At 34.7% G+C, this 23,547-nt stretch overlaps 1 protein-coding gene across 49 annotated transcripts in view; it reads right to left on the bottom strand.

Moving 5' to 3' along the window:
- The window catches only part of LOC120889308 (uncharacterized), a 306,686-nt gene that overhangs the window by 202,250 nt on the left and 80,889 nt on the right, over positions 1-23,547 (bottom strand). The gene's annotated exons all lie outside the window — the stretch shown is intronic.

The raw sequence follows: 23,547 nt of genomic DNA, 5'->3' as shown, positions 1-23,547 counted from the left end.
AATATTAAAAGCTACAAGAGAAAGGAGACAGATTACATTCAGGGGTAAACCAATAAGGTTAACAACGAATTTTTCATCACAGACACTGAAAGCAAGAAGGTCATGGAACAATGTATTTCAAACACTGAAAGACAATGGATGCCAACCAAGAATTCTGTATCCAGCAAAATTAAGCTTCAGGTATGACAACGAAATAAAAATCTCTCATGATAAACAAAACTTAAAAGAATTTGCAGCCAGAAAACCAGCATTGCAAAGCATTTTGAGCAAAACACTACACAAGGAAGAAATGAAAAACAATAACCAAAACCATCAGAGGGAAGTGCCTCGGTAAAGACAGAGGGTGAGGGGAAAAATAATCATGGAGAAACAAACTAAATTTTTTTTTAAAAAAAGGATAAATAATCAAACATGGATGGAAGTACAAACCATATATCAATAGTAACTCTGAATGTTAATGGCTTAAACTCTCCAATAAAGCGACATAGGCTGATATCATGGATTAAAAAAACAAATCCAACAATATGCTGCATCCAAGAGAAACATCTGATTGGAAAAGACATACACAGGCTGAAGGTGAAAGGATGGGAAAAAATATACCACGCACACGGTCCTCGTAAGCAAGCAGGGGTGGCCATCCTCATATCGAATAAAATCGACTTCAAGACTAAGTTAATCAAAAGGGATAAAGAAGGACATTATATACTGTTAAAAGGAACCATTCACCAACAAGACATAACAATTATCAATATATATGCACCTAATAATGGCACTGCGACATTCATAAAACAAATTCTCCTCAAGTTCAAGAATCAAATAGACCACAACACAATAATTATGGGTGACTTCAACACACCTCTCTCACCATTGGACAGATCCTCCAAACAAAAGTTGAATAAGGAAACTATAGAACTCAATATCACAATCAATAACCTAGACTTAACTGACATATATAGAATATATCAACCATCATCAAATGGATATACTTTTTTCTCAGCAGCACATGGATCCTTCTCAAAAATAGACCATATATTATGCCACAGGGCAACCTTCAGTAAATATAAAGGGGTGGAGATAATACCATGCATTTTATCTGATCATAATGGAATGAAACTGGAAATCAATGATAAAAGAAGGAAGGAAAAATCCTACATCACATGGAAAATGAACAATATGTTACTGAATGATCAATGGGTTACAGAAGACATAAAGGAGGAAATCAAAAAAATCTTAGAGATAAATGAAAATACAGACACAACATATCGGAATCTATGGGACACAATGAAAGCAGTTTTAAGAGGAAAATTCATCGCCTGGTGGTCATTCCTCAAAAAAAGAAAAAACCAACAAATAAATGAGCTCACACTTCATCTCAAAGCCCTAGAAAAGGAAGAGCAAAACAACAGCAAATGTAGCAGAAGGCAAGAAATAATTAAAATCAGAGTGGAAATTAATGAAATTGAAACAAAAGAAACTATTGAAAAAATTAACAAAACTAAAAGTTGGTTCTTTGAAAAAATAAATAAGATCGACAGACCTTTAGCCATGCTAACAAAGAGAAGAAGAGAGAGAACTCAAATTACTAACATACGGGATGAAAAAGGCAATATCACAACAGATGCTACAGAAATACAGAAGACAATTAGAAATTATTTTGAAAACCTATATTCCAATAAAATAGAAGATAGTGAAGACATCGATAAATTTCTTAAGTCATATGATTTGCCCAGACTGAGTCAGGAGGATACACACAATTTGAACAGACCAATATCAATGGATGAAATTGAAGAAGCCATCAAAAGACTACCAACCAAGAAAAGCCCAGGACCGGATGGGTATACAGCGGAGTTTTACAAAACCTTTAAAGAAGAATTAATACCAATACTTTTCAAGTTATTTCAGGAAATAGAAAAAGAGGGAGCTCTTCCAAATTCATTCTATGAGGCCAACATCACCCTGATTCCAAAACCAGACAAAGACACCTCAAAGAAAGAAAACTACAGACCAATATCTCTGATGAACCTAGATGCAAAAATCCTCAATAAAATTCTGGCGAATCGAATACAAAAACACATCAAAAAAATTGTGCACCATGATCAAGTAGGATTCATCCCTGGTATGCAAGGCTGGTTCAATATACGGAAGTCAATAAATGTTATTCACCACATCAATAGACTTAAAGATAAGAACCATATGATCATCTCAATAGACGCAGAGAACGCATTCAACAAAGTACAGCATCCCTTTATGTTCAAAACACTTGAAAAACTAGGGATAACAGGAAAGTACCTTGACATTGTAAAAGCTATCTATGCTAAGCCTCAGGTTAGCATCATTCTGAATGGACAAAAGTTGAAGGCATTCCCTCTAAAATCTGGAACAAGACAGGGATGCCCTCTATCACCACTTCTATTCAATATAGTTCTCGAAACACTGGCCAGAGCAATTAGACAGACAAAAGAAATTAAAGGCATAAAAATAGGAAAAGAAGAACTTAAATTATCACTATTTGCAGATGACATGATTCTATACTTAGAAGACCCAAAAGGGTCTACAAAGAAACTACTAGAACTAATAAATGAATTCAGCAAAGTGGCAGGATATAAAATCAACACGCATAAATCAAAGGCATTTCTGTATATCAGCGACAAAACTTCTGAAACGGAAATGAGGAAAAACACTCCATTCACAATATCCTCCAAAAAAATAAAATACTTGGGAATCAACCTAACAAAAGAGGTGAAGGATTTATACAATGAAAACTACAGAACCCTAAAAAGAGAAGTAGAAGAAGATCTTAGAAGATGGAAAAATATACCCTGTTCATGGATAGGCAGAACTAACATTATCAAAATGGCGATATTACCAAAAGTTCTCTATAGGTTTAATGCAATGCCAATCAAAATCCCAATGGCATTTCTTGTAGAAATAGATAAAGCAATCATGAAATTCATATGGAAAAATAAAAGACCCAGAATAGCAAAAGCAATTTTAAGCAGGAAGTGTGAATCAGGCGGTATAGCGATACCAGATTTCAAACTATATTACAGAGCAATAGTGACAAAAGCAGCATGGTACTGGTACCAAAACAGGCGGGTGGACCAATGGTATAGAATAGAGGACACAGAGACTAATCCACAAAGTTACAACTATCTTATATTTGATAAAGGGGCTAAAAGCATGCAATGGAGGAAGGATAGCATCTTCAACAAATGGTGTTGGGAAAACTGGAAATCCATATGCAAAAAAATGAAACTGAATCCCTTCCTCTCGCCATGCACAAAAGTTAACTCTAAATGGATCAAGGAGCTTGATATCAAATCAGAGACTCTGCGTCTGATAGAAGAAAAAGTTGGCTCTGATCTACATATTGTGGGGTCGGGCTCCAAATTCCTTAATAGGACACCCATAGCACAAGAGTTAATAACAAGAATCAACAAATGGGACTTTCTTAAACTAAAAAGTTTTTTATCAGCAAGAGAAACAATAAGAGAGGTAAATAGGGAGCCTACATCCTGGGAACAAATTTTTACTCCTCACACTTCAGATAGAGCCCTAATATCCAGAGTATACAAAGAACTCAAAAAATTAGACAATAAGATAACAAATAACCCAATCAACAAATGGGCCAAGGATCTGAACAGACACTTCTCAGAGGAGGACATACAATCAATCAACAAGTACATGAAAAAATGCTCACCATCTCTAGCGGTCAGAGAAATGCAAATCAAAACCACCCTAAGATACCATCTCACTCCAGTAAGATTGGCAGCCACTATGAAGTCAAACAACAACAAGTGCTGGCAAGGATGTGGAGAAAAGGGTACACTTGTACATTGCTGGTGGGACTGCAAATTGGTGCGGCCAATTTGGAAAGCAGTTTGGAGATTCCTGGGAAAGCTGGGAATGGAACCACCATTTGACCCTGCTATTGCCCTTCTTGGACTATTCCCTGAAGACCTTAAAAGAGCATGCTACAGGGATGCTGCCACATCGATGTTCATAGCAGCACAATTCACAATAGCTAGACTGTGGAACCAACCCAGATGCCCTTCAATAGATTAATGGATTAAAAAAATGTGGCATCTATACACAATGGAGTCCTATGCAGCAATAAAAAATGACAAAATCATAGAATTTGCAGGGAAATGGATGGCACTAGAGCAGATTATGCTTAGTGAAGCTAGTCAATCCCTAAAAAACAAATACCAAATGTCTTCTTTGATATAATGAGAGCAACTATGAACAGAGCAAGGAGGAAGAGCAGGAAGAAAAGACTAACATTAAACAGAGTCATGAGATGGGAGAGAAAGGAAGAGTAAAGGGAAATTGCATGGAAATGAAGGGAGACCCTCATTGCTATACAAAATTACATATAAGGAGAGTAATGAATTACAGTAGATGGGGTAGAGAGAGAAGATGGGAGGGGAGGGGAGGGGGGATAGTAGGGGATAGGAAAGGTAGCAGAATACAACAATTACTAATTGGGCATTATGTAAAATTGTGGATGTGTAACCGACGTGATTCTGCAATCTGCATTTGGGGTAAAACTGGGAGTTCATAACCCACTTCAATCTAATGTATGAAATATGATATGTCAAGAGCTTTGTAATGTTGTGAACAACCAATAAAAAAAAAATTTAAAAAAAAAATAAATAAATAAATAAATAAAATGTAGATGTTAACTCTATAATTAATAAATAAGAGATGTCCTTAAAACAGGTATTTTAAATTGTCTATGAGGAATTAGCTCTGATCTTGTAAAGCTGACACATTCCACCAGACAAGATACTCAACTTAAACAATTAAAGGTTTTCTCAATGAGCATTTATTAATTGAGCCATAGGAACATAGTGGAGGCCCCATTCACTTCCTCTTGTCAGGCGAATTGAGGACACAGTGCAGAGCTATTTGGCAGGTGGCCACACTGTAAAGCAGCAGGACATATTTGGCAGATTTATATTGTGCATTGCCAGAGTTTTGCCATTTGGCTTGTTAACATACTTCTTTTTCTTTCTTTCTTTCTTTCTTTTTTTTTTGGCTTTATATAAAAAAAATGTGTGTTTTCTCAGCAGAGTTATGATTCAAAGTTAAAATTGGCATCATGTTAATAATAATCACACTAAAACATGACTTTATAAAATAGTTTGTAAAACATATGTGATATTTTCAGAATATTCTTCAAATTATAGAGCTGTCTCTAATGGGAAGGTAATTGATTGGTATTGATCTATAATTACTGTTAGTGTCTGTGTTCTGTGTACATATCCCATCTATCTGCAAAGTATGGAAATCATACCTTACATGAATGCAAAGTATATAATATAATGTGATTAAAATTGTTAACATTGACAAAGATGAATTTTGAGCATCAGATTAAAATAGTCTTATGTACCAGAATAGTACATACCAGATAGTAGCTTGAAAATATTAAGCAATGGAGAAACATGACAATGCATAGTAATGACTAATCCAATGTATCCCTTAGTACATATTTTATGGCCAAGGTTTTAGAAATGATAGATAAGAATTTGTTCTCAATTGGCATAAATTCTATTGAAGATTGTGAAATGAGTGGAGACTTAGTGTTTAAGAACATTTTCACAGAATTTGTACTTAAACCCCTATTCTGGGAAAAGCGAGGGTAAAGGAGGGTAATAAGAGGTACAAAGAAAACCAACAAAAAAGTAAAAACCTAAGTTAACCTGGGTTGCACTATTAGAACTCTTGATATATCAAGAGTATGTTATTTGGTAAATAAAAGTTTTGTTGGCATAGTCACACTTTTTAGGAGACATTTATTTCTCTAAGATATTTTTTACTTAATTATGTATGTACAATGTGTTTTTTTTTCTTTCTTTCTTTTGCTAGGCAAGTATAGTACCTAAGTCATGAGATTAGTAGAAAGGGGTTTTAAGGTCAGATTGCTAAAAGTTTCAAAAGATAACATCATTACATAACGATATTCTTACAGTGATATCCCAGCATTTTCTAAAATTAATAAATAGATGCCTATGCAATGACTTAAAAATTCAACAGTGGATCCCAACATAGAAATTGATACAGGCACAATAACTTAAATTAAATGAGAGCAATTCCTTTTAGAAAGAAAGAATAAATCCTGAAAAAAATTAGAAATTTATAAAAATTTCTAAAAAAAATAGAAATTTCTAAAATCCTGACAAAATTAGAAATTTCTAAAATTTCTTAATATTAAATTATGAAAATAGGCCTGGAACAGTGTCATATGCTTATAATCCTAGCTACTTAAGAGGCTGAGTCAGGAGAAAAACAATTTCAAGGCCAGCCTTGGCAACTTAGCAAGACCCTGTCTCAAAATTTAAAAATTAAAAAAAAATTTTTTTGAGCCTGGAAATGTAACTGAATGGTAAAGTGCTTGCCTAGCATGCATACGGCCCTGGGTTCAAAAAGAAAAAAAAAATGAAAATACCTACAAGCTACCCAAAAAGAAGGGATATGGTACATGAAAAACTATATGAAAAAACCACACATGCACACACATACATGAAGGAGGAGTATGATTGGTTATATAAATACAACCTATTATGATTAGATTATTCAATCTAAGAAATTATTTGCTTCTTCAGATATTGTAATATTCTAGATCAAAGACAATTGTAAAACTGCTAGGATTTTACCTTGCTTTGTATATTACTTCAGGTCATTATGAAAGTAAAACTTTTAAAAGATATTCTCTTCATGTGTTCACAACTCCAACTTCTGGCCTTTTCTATTTCAAAACACCTTATAAAGACATCTGACATGAGTAAAATATTGGTTATTTTATTTTTCTATTTCTACTAACTCTACCTATTCCCTAATTCTCAGTATGAAGCTATGACAGCTGGTTGCCAGAAAACCATTCCACACTTTTATAAATAATCAGATATTATTTATCTACGGTTGGAAAGAATAGGCAATCATGTGGACAAAAGGGGTTACATTTGGAACGTTTTGTAATAAAATAAAACTCCAAATGACATTGGGGAGTGTTGGAAGAATAATACCATGTAACATCTTGAACATTTTAATTTGTCATACTGTTAACTAGAAATTGTTGAAGTATTTTTAGTTACCAAACAACAGTACTACAAGCTCTTTATTATTACTAACATCGTCATCACAATCATATTAAATATTCCTCCAAGGACAGTAGATCATTTCTACAGGTCAAGAAAGGTTTTTCAAAACTTATATATACTATTATGAATAATTAAGACATAATTCCTTCCTAAATTTGCTTTGATAATAGGTAATTGTTATAATGTACCACAGTTTATTAATGTGACCATTTAATTTTATAATGTATACAAATGTAAAGAAATCTCTTTGAAAAAGATATTCTAAAAATGCTCTTTTACTTCACAATACCAACAATTTTTTTTCTTCAAATATTCTAATTGATACTCAAAGAAAAAGCTGAGGTTTTTATTTGGAGTTTATCATCTCAGTTTTCTTTCTTTAATAAATTCTATTTCAAATCAGTATAGAGGTAAAATGACAGGGATATACCTTATAGGACAAAATAACATACATAAATTAACAGGATAAAATTAAGACATTATGCCTCTTTGGAAGAATCAGAATGATACTATGTTAGGATAAGTTTTGTAATTGCATTTATTTCTTTATTTGTATTCAATGCCATGATCTGTACACATTTTGTTTAAGTTGTATATTTGCAATCAGTAAACACTGTTATTTAGACTATGAATTTTCAGACTTTGTAGACATCAGCTTTCATTCTTTTTTTTATTTCTGAGTTGTTGGCTATATTTCCATATTTAATTGAACATATTTAATATGGACATTGCATACCCTACAAGCTGACTAGAACTTAGATCTCACACAAACTCACTAGATGATATAGATGATATAATGTTTATGAAGGAATTAAATTTAACTTAGTATATGACAGATCATAATTCCAAATAGAAGTGGTACAGTCTCTTTTAGATTTTATTTCTTTGGAATCATTATCATCATCATTGCATTCATTTCTATATGTATTTTTCACCAAATTAATCAATCTAGTGAAGCTTATTTTAACATGTCAATGTAATTAGAAATGAAAATAATGTAATTTACTAATTAAAATGCACTAATAAAAATATTTTTAAAATAATATAATTATCATTTATTACTTAGCTTATAATATTAACTTATAAAGTCAATTACAAATATGAGTGAAAACTTGTAAGAATAAACAAATCCTTATTTTTTCCTCATATTTCTATGTATTTTTGTATTGCAGTTGTCTAAGGTGAAACTAGTGTATATTGAAATGTGATTATCATACAGCTCCTGCCACATAAGAGTCACCACACAAGTTCAACAGTAGTCAAACTGGTCCAAGCTCTGTTCAATGAGTCATAAGCCCAAACACCATGACAATTTTAAATTACAATAAAAGTTTCTAAATGCTTACTCTGTTTCTGAACTTATTGAAGAACTTCAGACACATGGTTTGCAGTCTGGTATCCATCTATGGACACACTTTTACCAGAATGGATACAGTCTGGCTTTTAGGTCTCTGGGGTTTGTATCACCAGAAAAATATTGTCGAGCATGCCATGCTAAGGGGAAGGGGATGATGTGAAAGCACATACCTATACTGGAGATGCTAAATAAGATGCTAGGATGTCTACTTAAGGAGACAAATATATGTATGATATTTTTATGTTGTAATTACACACGATTTTAGTGATGGTACGCCAAGATGCAACTAACTACAAACAGGAATCAGGGAAGCTTTCCTAGATAGATAATGCTTGAATTGCATTTATTAAAAGATGAATTAGTGGTAATGAGATGAAAATTTTTATAAGGACAGAGAATTTCTTGAGAAACAGTATGGCGGTAAGTGTCTATTGGAGGAAGGGAATAGGCAGAACAAGGAAAACACACACACTTGGATGTGTCTGAAAGATGCAGTGCATGACAGATTCTGACAGAAGATGGGACTGGGGAAGAAGAAACTCTGCTTTATGGGAACCAGAAATGGACCTGTGATATCCCCTAACGGGGAAAGCAATTTGTTCCCTTAGTTTGCTTTCTGTGACTTATGAGAATGTGACATATCTCGCCATTTCATTGACATCTTGAACATCAGCCTTTTCTTATGGTCCTTAAATGTTTCTGTGCTTTCTGTCACTCCAAGTTCTCCTAGGTACCTAGATACAGTCATTGCTTGATGTTTTTAGAACTGATCATCTAGTTGACCTTTTAGATCATTGCTAAACTAGATCCTTCTCTCTGATATATTGTTACATTCATCAGACTAAGATGATAAAAAAAAGGTTACTTTTATTTTTTAGACAATTTTTATTACCTATAGGCAAATAATATTTCTTTAAAAATATGGTAGGAATATGTAAATAAAAAGTTACTAGGAAATGAAGCATTGGATTTTTTCTATATTTTTAATTTTGCATATAGTATTCTTTACTCCACCCCTCATTATTATAAATTATCAAAATGACTATATTATTAAGCTAAATTCCCATTCTAGTTTCCCCTCCTAAGCCTACTGATCATACATACCTATTTTTCTGTGTTCTAACTCTATTTTTAAAACTCACTTGTTCATGAATCCATCCACTTACTGTAAAAATAATTTGATCACTCTGAAGTACTATTGATTTGTTTTTACCTTGTGTCCTTTTTCATTTCATCAGAGTAGAAAGCTAAATATTACTTCCCAATTATTACCATATTTATCTGTGAAGTTTCTTTGCTTAAAGGCACAAATAAATCTTTTACCTTCCTTGTTTTGCAGAAGCTGGGTCAGAGACAGATTATTTTTAAAATGGGATCTACCCGTTTTTAGAAATAAAATTGGAAAATACTGGATTTTGTTTCTTTATATTTATTTAATTAACTATTTTTACTAGATATGGCTACTCACAATAAAAGAAATTTAAAATAATTTTGTCTTCTATTTTGTGGATTAGCTTTGGGTAAACAAGATTTTAAGAGCAACTTTTAGAAATACTTAACCTCATAAGACAATGTCCTTCATTGAATAAAATTGGTGTGTATATCTACCATCAAAAAAAATTCAGTGCACAAGATATAATTTTATTAACTCATACAATAGGTTAACTGTAATTTATGTTATCTAAACACTCAAGAATAATCCATCTGTCTTCTGACTTAGATTTGGAATGGCATTGGGACTTGTTTTGGTTGTACTTGTCATTTAAGTCCATTATGTAGAAAAGTTTGAACTACTATTTTCTTCCACCTTTCATGAGTATCTTTAGCAAAGGAAGAGATTTTCAAAATTATTGCATAGATCTGAAAATGTTTTCCAATCCAAAAATACATGGTTCGTGGCTATTATTTTTTATCTAGTTGGTATTTCTTAAAAGGAAAAGCAAGCTTTTAAAATAAGGACAAACCCAACATTTTTCTTCATTTTCTTCTTCACTACAGTTAATGGAAAGCTGAAGGCAAAATGTTTCTCTAAAGTTTTCTGATACTTCCTGGCGATCAGGAAACAGGAAATGCCATTTTTCTTTTCATCCTTCATTGCTGTAGGGCTTCTGGGCCATTCAGAAACTTAGTTGACACTAATTACTGGCCTTAACCCTTCATTAGAAGAATGAAAACTATAAGCAAGGGTCTAGTAGTCACAATGTCTTTTCAAACGAAAATCTTCAGATGACATCCAAAGAATTGTGAAAGCTGGATTAAATAGTAGTAATTCATGAACACTTCTTTTGGGTTAGGAATACCAAATAGCAAGTAAAAGGCATCATGATCTGTCATGCCATCCATGATCAGTCATAAGGAATAAGGGATGTGGTCCATTTCACAGCTTAAGAAGTGACTGTAAAAATTACAAACTCCAAATTTACTAACTGTAGTCTCAACTGTTTCTTACAAGAACTGTTTTAGACTCTCCAGCATAAAAACAGTAAATCATAGTAGCTTACCATATCCTCTACTGCTCCCAAATTGTTTCAATTCTGATGCAATAGCTATTCTTAGCTCAGAAGAGTGCTACTTAATTATTGAACCATTCAATTTTTTTTTGCAAAGGACACTAATGGTTTATATCAGCGGTTGTAATATGATTTGACTCTGTATCCTCTGAATTTTTACCTTTTTATTACATATGGTTATTTTGAAATTTAGATACATCTTCTGAAGCCTGGGCTTCCTATGTAGAGATCCTGGTAAATTGTTCTACTGCCTGTGCCCTCTGCATTCACCAGTGCTTACCTAAATGAGATGCTTAAAAATGTAGAATTGCTTTCTTTTAATACCCATTCCATTCCACAGATGCAACTCTTTCTGTTCCATAGCTGCCCTCTCCCTCCCATATTTTAGTTTTCAGTTTTATTTCCTCCTCCACCCAGAAGGTTGCATTGATGAAAGTTTAAAATAACAAAAACCTACATACTTTGTGTTTGCAAATATCCTCACAGATGGAGTTCACATCTTTGATCTATTTCTTTTCTTTGTGCACATCTGTTGTCCATTTTAATACAAAGTATCTTTCAGGGCTTGGACTGAAACTCTGATTCACTGCCATGATTTTGTCTAAAGGTCCCAGCATGGAGCAATGGGTACCAGAGGTTCTCCTGGGATGAGAAAGTAAAGGGAGAATTAACTTCAGGTGATCTTCAAAAAAAGCAGATAGTGTGTTTGACCATATTTTTCTCTGGAGTAGGAGAGTATTCTTGGGGTAAGAATATAGTCTTTGGAACTGTGATTTGAAACACTACATTGGGATTCATTCTTCTCCAAGAATCAGGAATGTTTAAACCAGATATATAATCCCTGCATTAAAAAGCAATCACTTGATTAAGACTTTACTCATGATCAGATTACAAAATGATTGCCAAAATTAGTTATTTACCCTCAAGTGTGACATGGACACCATCTTAAATTATTATGTTGTATGTGTATATAAAACATGAATTGTAAAAGGGACAGGATTAGTCACTCAAGTGAACAATCCATCTGTGGTTTTATAAAGAAAATGGCCACCTATCCAGCTAAAATGTTTACTCACAAATAATTAATAAAATATTGTATAAACATATCTTAAGAAGAGAGTCTGATTGTGAGTTTCCTAAAGCTATTTAGACTTGGCCCTCCCAGCCCCTAAGATTATCTTCATTCAGAAAATTCTCTGTTGGTTGCATCTCTACCAGGTCTCTGGTGTTTTAATATGCTTATTAAATGCTTATATAATTCTCCTTAATAATGTATCCTCACTTGTTTATTTCCCAAACAAGAGGAAATGTACCTGTGGTCTTCATTAATCTCTCAGATTTTCTTTCTCATTCATCAAGAACTATTAGCTCATTTGAATAACATATCAATTTCTTCCTTCAGTAACAAGACACTGAGTATTGTAAAATTTGTAAGAAATCGGATAGAGGAAGGAAGAAGAGATTTGTAAGTGAATTGAATGGGGTAGTTTCACAGAAGATTATGTTTCTTCAGAAGTTTTGGGTTGAGGGTTTATATCTAGAAAACTCTGGGAACAGTAGGACCATTAGTTGCTATGGTCTTACCCCATTGTCCACTATCTTCTAAAGATAACATAAACAGACCTTATGTTAGATAACCTAAAAACCATATATTGCTAACATGAAGTGATCTGGGGAAGGACCAAGTTGCATTTCAGTATAAAAAAAAAAAATCAAGACTCCTAACATGTTCACCACTTGCTTTGCCCTTGCCTTTGTGGTAAGCACAATTGATCTACCCAGAGCACTCCTTGTTGGCTCTAATAGTTTACTATTTGAAAGCAGAAAATTCTGTATGTATTTTTTCTGAATTTTCATTTCAAAAGAGGATTGAGAAAAATTGAAGTAAATATCAGTATTTCAATATAGATTTATTCATGTTTTGATAACATAGGTGCAAACTTGTTATAAGTCAATTAACATATGGACATGTTGCTTTTGCATAAATAAAAATGCTCTTTCCAGCTGTTTCACAAATGTGTGCTATGGTTCATGGAACCATTAGGCACAGGTATTGGGAAAACCCATTCCAGGACCATGACCACTATCAGAAAACCAACTCAAAACACACATACTTTCTTAAAGAAACTATACAAAAGTCATATTCTCTTGGAAAATCAGTAATAAAAAAAAGAATTAAAGCATCTGTTTAGATATTATTTTTTAACTTTCTGCCTCACTTAGAAATTGCATAAAAATATTCATTTTCATTCTTAAAATTGTGAACATTAATATAATCAATTTAATAGTAATATCATACGCTGCACATGTTTAGGTTTAAGTGTAGCATGGTATGTGCCTTCCAGCTGGTGTGTATGAATACTTCAAAGTACTTGGCTCTTGACTGATGAAGATTCCATGTCTTATTGATTTGGTTTCTAGAAAACTAGGGGATTTGTTATTTTCTATGAACTAGTGGCATTTGAGAAACACATGTGTAAGAGTCTTAACAAAATTTATATCCGCATGCACGTGAAGGCACGTTTATTGATTTCATATGAAATGGGATCTCCAGGTTGGTTTGTTCTGTGGAATAAGTCATATTATAACTCTTTCATTCACTGCTTATAACACAGTAAAGAACTAAAATATGTGTGTTTGCTTTTAAAACCAGATGGAAGTTGTGTTGGCTAGTGCAATGTCTTCTATGGGCAGGGAAAATGTATAAGCGAGGTCTTTTATTCCCATTTTTCTGAAATCTTTTTACAAAAGAAATTTCTTTTAAGGTTTAGGATTATTGTGGGGTTTTTTTTCTTTCCACAAACTAAATAAATAAAAAGGTTATCTAAGACTGAAGGCAGCACTGTGTAACGCTGAGCATTGCCTATTAAAGGCCCACAGTGAGATCCAAGCAAAGTTCAAGACTGAATTTTTGGTTTTTTTCTAAATGTAAGGCAAGTCTAGTTTCTTTCAGTGCTGCAGTGTGCCGTGTACTAATCTGAGTGCTGGAGTTTTTCTCTACATTTTTTGGTTTCTTTTTTTATAAAAATAAAAACCCTCAGTATAATGGCAGGAATAATTTCTGAAGCCACTAATGAGTTCCTCTGAGTCAGCAGAAATTAGTCTCATTGGCATGGTGTCCTTCATGGTGTGTGTTTCCACACTCTCAGCCTCAATCTGGGGGCTTTAAATTTTATTTTAATGTTTTGACATACCAAGTAGAAATCTCATCATCCAACAACTTCTTACTTCTAGAAGGCAAGATTTTTTTCAAAATAAGATAAATTCTCAACCATCCAAGAAGGTAAGGGTTGTCTTGCTTGGAATCAGGTTGTTGATAATTATTAACTAACAAAGTCTTTAGACATCTTTAACTTTTGCAGTCTTTATATGACTTGTAGTAGACATACTTGGTAGTCATACCTAGTCAGGTGTTTATAGGAGCTGATTAGTACCCATTGTATTTCTTATGGCAAATCATTTATGTGTCTAGAAGCAACAACAATAAAAGCCAACATTCATTGGGACATCACTGTGTACCATATGCTTTTCTGTGCTTCATATGCGTTTATATTTCTACTCTCTGAGTTAGATAATCTTTCCATACCCTTTTTATGAATGAAGAAACTGAAGAACAAATACCTTAGTTAAGTACCTTATGTAAGGTCACTGAACAGGAGTCAAAACCAGAATTCAAACTCAACGTTATAATTTTTAACCAAGACCCTATGGTTGTGGATAGATGCACTGATTTCTTGAGACCCCTTACTTGGGTGCTTTCAGCCTTGTGACATGGGCCCAATGAAGTATCTTACTCCAATGATTGGTGGATACCTTCTCTATGTAATGCACCAATGACCTGGATAGCATTGCTTCCCCCTTTGGCCAAATACAGAGACCTAGGAGCCAAGCAGTAGAAGTTCAGTGGCCCTTTTCACACGTGGAATAGTGGATCTTAGAAAAATTTGACAAATAATCACAAAACAATAGGCTCTGATAGATCAGAATTCTGTTGTCCAGTAAGGTAACTAACTAATAGCTACACAAGGTTACTTAAATTCACTTTAAGTCAAATTAAATAAAACTGAAAATTCAACTCTTCGGACATACCAACCACATTCCAAGTGTTCGATAGCCACGTGTACCTAGTGGCTACTATGTTTGATGGCAAAGATGAGATTTCATCACTGCAAATTTCTACTGAACAATAACAGTGTAGGGTGGGAAGTGAGGGGCACGTGGAGTCTGGCAGTGACAGCTGACAACACACAGAGGTGGCTGTGCCAGGGGCAGCTTCGTACACCTCCACTACTGCACCTGGGCCTTGGCTGCTCCCTGTAGCAAAACCTTTATAGGTCACTGTCTTTTTTCTGAGCCTAATTCTGGGAACTGCTCTAATTTCCTTCTAACAAATTTCTTTCCCGTTTAAGTTAACTTCAGTTGTTTTTTTGTTAGTTGCAGCAGAACCTTTCCTAAGAGAATGACCTTTACTTAACATTAACTAACACTGGACAAAACACACTAGGAATTGCTGGTGTTCAACTATCACATATTAACATGATTGTTCTTGGATCTCATTGGATAATTATCTGGAAAAGTTGAGGGATAAAATGATGCCAGCCTGGGCTGAGGATGTAGCTCCATATGTGAGGCCTTGGGTTCCATACTTAAGCCCAGCATCCCAAACCCCAATTTAAAAAAAAAAAAAAAAAACTGTGCTTGTCTGAGATGGATGTGATGAGCAAATACTATTGTCTCCCTTGGTGAGCAGTTTTGGAACCCAAGGACACTCTTTATGGTGAAGGTCAATTGACCCTGGCCAAGAAAAAAAAGCCATGGGATAGAAAGGGTGCACTTCATAGAATCCTGTGGCTTACAGTCTGCAAGGGAAACCAGACCTTATAACAAATAACCCCAAGCCTTTGGTAAATCTTGATGAAAGTTGCAGCCTGTGTTATAGAAAAAAAAAATCATGAAGATTCTTTTCCATACTTACAATAAATGGCCAAAGCAAAACAGTAGCTCCGGAGGAGCAGCCATAAGTCGCAGCCAGCAGTCGCAGCCAGCTCTGCCTGGCAAAGCAGCAATGTCACAGGGGCCACTGGCATTTCAGGCAGTGACATGGCACTTTCACAAGAGAGCCAGTGTGAAAAAAATGAGTTTGAACTGTATAAAAACACACGTGGACCAGCACTCTACAGTGGACGCAAAGTACAAAAATTCTAAAAAGAGACCCTTTCTTAAAGGGCCCATAGGAACTGAAAATCATCATAATTCAGGTTTTAATGCAAACACAACCTCTCAAATACTCACAGGCTAAAAAGGCGCATGACGTTGGAGTTACATAAGGAAGAACATTTTGCATCAGATGTATTCAGCAATGGGATGGTTGATTGTGGAGTGATGAATTACTCTTCACGGAGGGGCTTGGCTAGAGACGGAAGGGTAACCGGCAGCCGAGCTGTGGAAACGATTTCTGTGTGGGTGGGATTTCAAAAGCCGCCTCTCACCTAACATCTTGGAGAACTTCTGCCTCTAAATGTACTAGACTTTACAAACTAAACTGATTTCAGATTGCAAAAGTGCAGATTATTATTATTTTTTTCTTCTTAAAAGCCAGGGAAAACCAAGAGTATCCATTAAAATACTTGGAATTTTGTGGTTGGCCTTCCCATTTAACTCCCTTGCTGCCTGGCTCTTTCCATTTTCTTTCTGTTTCCTTTGCATGTAAAATAACTGTGGTTTCGCGTAAGGTGGAAGCTATTAAAATACTTTAGAGAAAAGGTAAATGATTCTTAATACTATTAGAATTTTAATCAGCATCTGGTGAATAATTCTTGGGGAATACTAATCGTATACGCTACAAAGATTAAAATATTTCTCTGTATATAAACAGTCATATAATTTGTTCTGATCTCTACAGTGTTCTGCATATTTATGTTTCCAAGAACATGTCAGTCAGAGGCTAAGCAACTTGGGAAAATAGAATTATGGTTGGATTTTTCAGGACATTCACATGTGCAACCCACTCTATGGCTATGCTTGGAATGTCTTTCTGGCTCAGGATCAGATACATACATAAACTCATAACACATTTCCATCCTATCTGCTTCCAAGAGTAATTCTTCACAAACACTGGAAGTCTGCTTTATGTTTTACTCATCTATTAATGATCCACATAATCTGTAATTTTTCAGACCTTGGCAGACTTTAGGCCTAACTTAATCTCTGCCTGTTCTGTTTTACTCATTTGGTTTTTCTTTTGTCTCCTCACTTATCATATGTTATAACGGAATACCAAAATAAAGACTCTTAAACTTAACCTTTTCTCTCAAAATTGTTGAGGAAACATTTATTTTATAATTCATTGGATAGATAAATGATAGAATTTGCTAAACAATAAGTTACCACCATCTGATATTGCTAGCATTGTTGACATGTTCTTATTTTTTATTTGTATCTGTTACTATTTCTTCATTTTAGGCTTCCATTACTAATCTAGAAAACTTTTTGTGGGAAAAAAAACGAGGCCTCTTTTATTTAAGTAAAATATGTCCAGTTCCTGTAACCATTCATGCATTCACTCAACCCATCATTTATTCATTCAACAAGAAACTGTTTAGAATATAAAATGTACACAGTTCATAGCAAGTGGTGACTATTCTATGTAAAATATTCCCAGAAAAGAACAGAGCATTCCAGACATAACTGACCATTGTAGTTATTAACCTAACTTGCTCCAAATCCAGAGGAAAACATATACTTAGTTATACTTGACATTATACCATCATTCTAGATGGAGGGATATCATGAGAAATACTTCTCTAAAATCTGTTCCCAAATTCATTTTAAGTCTATTTCCACAGAAACCTCTCTGAAGATGACTAGGAGAAACCTCTCTCTGGTTGCACATCACAAAGAGCTGTGATTCTGGTAGGTATCTGGTTTGCTTTTCTAACTGGGAACACTGTAAATATTAAGATTCATTTCTAGTGGCTGCCAGTTATTCCTCTCTAGTTTTTCATTTAACTGCATTCACTGTTCTACCTAAGGAGGTGTACAGGATTCCATGCCAAGCATGTTTTGTGCTTATTGTCTTGAGTTGGCTTTCTCTTTGCTTCAATTCTTCTTGAATTTACACATATTTTATTTTATGATAACATTCACTTATTCATGATTACTAAATCTTATTCATGATTACAAATCCTATTACAAGCAAGATTTGGGGAGTTTATTAACTTGACATTTACCAAGCTAGATGATCACTCAGATAGATATTTACAGATAGATAGATAGATACATGATGGATGAATAAATATAGATAGTTGACAGATAGGTAGGAAGTATTAGCATAAAATTCCTTGAGCTTGATACTATGCTTCTGTTTCTGTCAAAAACAGTTTTAGCTATTTACATATTTCATTCATTATTACTGTCCTCTACTTGGGGGAGTCTCCAGTACTGAGCCACTGTACAGCTAAAATGAATAAAGTCCCTTTGACTTTCCCTCTAGCATGAATCTAACAAACTCTCCTTCCTCTGTCCCCATTGCCAGTGTATTTATCCACAACCCGTGCCTTGGCAAGGTGATGAGTCTTACAAATATCTCTGCAGTAAACCCCGTATTAGGGTTCTGCATCATTTACCATGATTCCAACAGGGACTATCTCCTTTCTTTCAAGAAAGCCAATTCTCCTGGAAATGCATTCTGAACAGTGGCTATCAATTTCTTACTTGTCCTTCCTTCATGGCCACATTATTTTTTCTAGAAGTATTATAAAACTTAGACATACATTTGGCTCAAGTACTCAGAAGAGAGCTAATGGTAGCTTACGGGGAAAAAAAAAAGACTTGTTTTTTCACATAACAAAATTCTGTAGGCAGAATGTTGTTCTCATTAGTTATAGTGATTCAAAAAAATTTAGGGTCTATGCCTTTATTTTTATTGATTTATTTGTTTGTTTGTTTGTTTATTTTCAGTACTGGGAATCAAATCTAGAGGCACTTTACCACTGAGCTATATCCCCAAACATTTTTGTATTTTTTTTTTTATTTTGAGATGGGATCTTCCTAAATTGCTGAGGTTGGCCTTGAACATGCAATCTTTCAACTTCAGTCTCCCAAGTTGCTGGGATTATAGGCATTCGGTACCATGTCCAGCCAGGACCTATATCTTTATCATTGTGTTGGAATTTCACACATATGTATTGACTCATGGTCAGTATTTGGCTACTGCAGCTCAAAATATTCTATCCATTCTAAGAGAAAGAAGAAAATTGGAAAAGGGAAAAGAGTGCCCCCAACCAAGTCCAACTCCTCCTTTATCAAAAGAGAAAATGGCTTTATAGAAACTCTTGCTGGCACACTTTCTTTGAAATTTCAGTGGAATTAGTGTGTTTCAAAGAACCCTTCAAAAGGAAAAGAATGAAAAAGTCTAGAATAATATTGTAACGTTTCAATGTTTCCATTAGTCAGCTTTTTTTTTTTTTGCTGTGACCAAAATATCAGTAAGAACAACTCAGAAAAAAAAAAAAGAATAAAACTACATGATTGTGATCAAAAAAAATAATTTGTATACACACACACACACAGACACACACACACACACACACACACACACACAACTTAGAGGAGAAAAAGTTTATGGTTCACATTTCAGAATTTTTGTTCACCGTGGGCCAATCCATTGTTCTGGGTCCAAAGTGAGGCAGCTCATCATAGCAGAAGGGCATGGTGGAGGACCTGTGCTCCATTCATGGTGGATAAGGAGTAGAGTGAGGAAGGGGAAGGGGCTGCAAGGAAGATGAACACTTCCAGAGCAGGCACCCAGTGACCCACTTTCTCCTGCCAGGCCCAACCTGCCTGCAATTATCACCCAGTTAGTCCATTCAAAGTAGGATGGACTGATTAGGTTACAGTATTCCTGAGCAAATAATTTTACCTCTGAATATTTCTGCATTAACACAGGAGCTTCGGAGGGACACCTCATATCCCAAGCATACTATGATTAGTTGCATGAGGCTAGACCCAGGACATCTTTAAAGGAACTGAGGGTTAGTGTTCTCTTATTAATTATGAAGGTAGAAATGGGTATTAAAAAGGCAGGTGGGCTTGAAACATCAAAACATCTCATCCCTTAACTTTAATGGTTTGTCTATTGATTGTCTCCATTCCACTCAAGGTTGGTAGACAGAGCATTCAGCCAAAGTCATTTAAATTACCTGGCTAAGCAGTTGCCTGTGATAATAGATTTAACCTAGTAAATAATCTGAAGGAACCCGATACAGAACAAGGTACAAACAAGAGGTAGAAGAAGAAAAATCCTAATGGCATTGATTTTTTTTTATTTGTTTTTTTTTTTTTAGATATACATGATAGTAGAGAGTATTTTGATGTATTGTACATATACAGAGTAAAATTATTCTTATTCTAATCAGGATCCCATTCTTGTGGTTGTACATGATGTGGAGTTTCACTAGTCGTATATTTATATATGAACACAGAAAAGTTCTGTCCAATTCATTCTACTGTCTTTCCTATTCCCATTTCACTCTCTTTCTTCATTCCCCATGGTTTAATAAACCGAATGCATTGAACTTCTATTCTTCCTACCTGCCCCTTATTGTGTGTTAGCACCCACATAACAGAGAGAACATTTGGCCTTTGTCTTGGGGGATTGGTTTATTTCCCTTAGCATGATAGTCTCCAGATCCATCCATTTACTGGCAAAAGTCATAAAGTCATTCTTTTAATGGCCAAGTAATATTCCATTGTGTATATATACCACATTTTCTTTATCCATTCATCTGCTGAAGTTCTCCTAGATTGGTTTCACAACTTAGCTTTTGTGAATTGAGCTTCTGTAAACATTGATTTGGTTGCATCACTCCAGCATGCTGATTTTAAAACCTTTGTGTATATACAAGGGGTGGGATATAACTAGGCCAATTGCTGGTTCCATTCCAAGTTTTCTGAGGAATCTCCATACAGTTTTTTATAGTAGTTGTATCAATTTGCAGTCTCACCAGCAATGTATAAGTGTGCCTTTCCTCCCATATTCTCACCAACATTCTTATTACCTGTATTCTTAATAATTGCTATTCTGTTATTCTGACTAGAGTGAGATAGAATCTTAGTATAGTTTTAATTTAGCACTGATTTTTATAGAGTTATTGCTAAGGACAATTTTACTCTCGCCCGTGGCTCTAAGATTCAGTCCATTCTTTGTAATGATAAAATTAGATCAATTTAGATTTCTGTGCCTTGAAACCAAAGATTCCTGACTAAATTATTTCTTAATGTGCTTTCTTGCTTCCAATCTCCAACTTTCATCAATGCAGCATTGAGCCTTTAGACTTGTTTGTCTCAAAGATCTGATGAGGCCACTGACTTAAAATATGTAAAAGTTTCTCCATCATTTACAAGATAAAATTTAACTAATTTATTCTATTAAAAGCTTTTTATAACCGGTTTAGATACCACAAAAATCTGAGATTTGACAATATAGAATTGTCAACACTTATCCTACCATGTGCTCTGTACTTTCTGAGCTGATGTTTTCTGGAATACCCTTCCCTGTATGGTTCAACTAGATAACTCCATTTAGTTCCTCAGGACCCAACTCTACAAATCCTTGCCTCTTTTGCTGACCCATACAGGTATACCCATGCCTACACACACACACACCTGAAAATTGTATTATTCATTGTGTTCTTAGCCCCAGAAGTCCCTCTTGTGTATACATACATTTATCACAGCACAGATCACATGGGAGCATAGTGTGTCCTATAAGAGTAGAATATTCAATGAATGCTTGTTTAATTGAAAAAAAAAGGGGGGGGGGGAAGAAACATTTGCCTAAGTGGAGAAAGAAACTACTAAAATCATCTGAATTTTTCTCCCACTTGGCTTCTATTCAGTTAAATTCCTCAGAGCTTTTTCTAAGTGTCTCTTTTCATTTTCCAAGATACTTCTAGTCACTGTTAGTCTGGTTTCTTATAATTCCAGATACTACAAGCTTCTGTATATTTTTCACTTTTATAAAGATTTCTTTTCATGAGCTATATAATGCAAACAATCTCAATGTGACTACAGAAATAGAAGTGAATAAACAATATCAGCCATAATTCATTTTTAATCCAGGGAGTATATTCTCCTAAACTATTGGCAGTGGTAATTTCAGAGTTTTTATGCAAGAATGGCCCACAGGCAAAATCCTGTTTGGAAGGGGAGAACTATATGGTTGTCTTGAATAGGCAGCCATAGCAAGCCCACTCTGTTTGGCATAGATTTTATGTGTATTTGGTTTAGATTTTATGTGTATTTGGTATGTTTGGAGGACTTATGGAGATTGGGGTAGAAGACTAAAGCACTGTCTCAGTCACTTGGTGTTGCCACTGGGTCCTGGCCAGTTACTCCCTATGCCTGAGTTTCTACCTCATCTAGGTAACATGCTTGTTGCAAGTCACAGTATTCAAGGGCAAGGACTGAGCAGAAGCCTGCTAATTGACCAGACCACTCATGTATGGCTGCCAATTGGCAGTTTCTTCTGGAACAGTAGCAAGCTGCTCAGTGAAACAAGTCACTCTAGACCAACCTGAGACACTTCCATCCCCCGAGGGGAGCACAGCAGAGCACTTAAGACTTTGCCAACCACAAGTCTGAGGACTTAATTTCTCCAGGGAGGAGCAGCCTGCTTCACAAACCAATAAAATCACACACAAAGAAATCCAGGCTATGAAATATCTCTTTGCAAACTCACAGTGTCATACAGGTAGAAGAATTAGATCTATGTTTATATCACCTCATTCTGAACAACAAAAAAAAAAAAAAAAAGGAAGAGGAGGAGAAGAAGAAATTTTATAAGATACAATACGAAAGTTAATAATCAGTTTTCAACTGAAAAGTTCCTTGGAGGACAAACAAATGATCAATATAGACCTGGAATCTATTTTATCTCTTGGCTGAATTTACTTACATGTCATATTATTTATAATGCATTTTATAGACACGTGTGCATGATCAAATTAATTATACATTTGTAGATACACAAGCACTTTGATTTTGTGAGGTAAACAATATAAATGTAGGAACCTTGTTTCTAAGCTGTTGGAAACTGGGACCAGAAAAGATTATTGCTTCTTCTAAATCAATCTCCTTCCAGACTTCTTAATTTCATGGCCTTTCTCCTTCATTTGACAGCATTGGAGCAAAGCCTAAGGCAAGTATTGTTATGTGTGCCCACTAATAATATATCAAGTTAGTATCATTTCTTGAATTTTAGAATTCCTTTCTCTTGGAAAGAAATACAGTCACAAAAGATGACTTAAATGTAAGAAAAAGAAAGGAGAATTGGAGAAGAGAAAGACTAGATTTCATTACTTTGTTTGGCTTTGGTGACATTCGAACAAATAGGGAGACTATGGCTTCATCTTCTACATGGGGCCTAAAGTGTTTTTAGTGTCTCTTAGTGAACCAACTTTCTGATTTATAAGTAGAAACTTGGACATCAATGTAGACGTTTTCCTAAAATGGTAATTCCATAACACAAGGGTTATTTAAAACCCAATTAAATAATCACACATTTCCATACTTTTCC

This window comes from Ictidomys tridecemlineatus, chromosome 8 (assembly GCF_052094955.1).
Source record: "Ictidomys tridecemlineatus isolate mIctTri1 chromosome 8, mIctTri1.hap1, whole genome shotgun sequence".
In the NCBI taxonomy this organism is placed as follows: domain Eukaryota; kingdom Metazoa; phylum Chordata; class Mammalia; order Rodentia; family Sciuridae; genus Ictidomys; species Ictidomys tridecemlineatus.
This window is presented reverse-complemented; position numbering and strand designations above follow the sequence as displayed.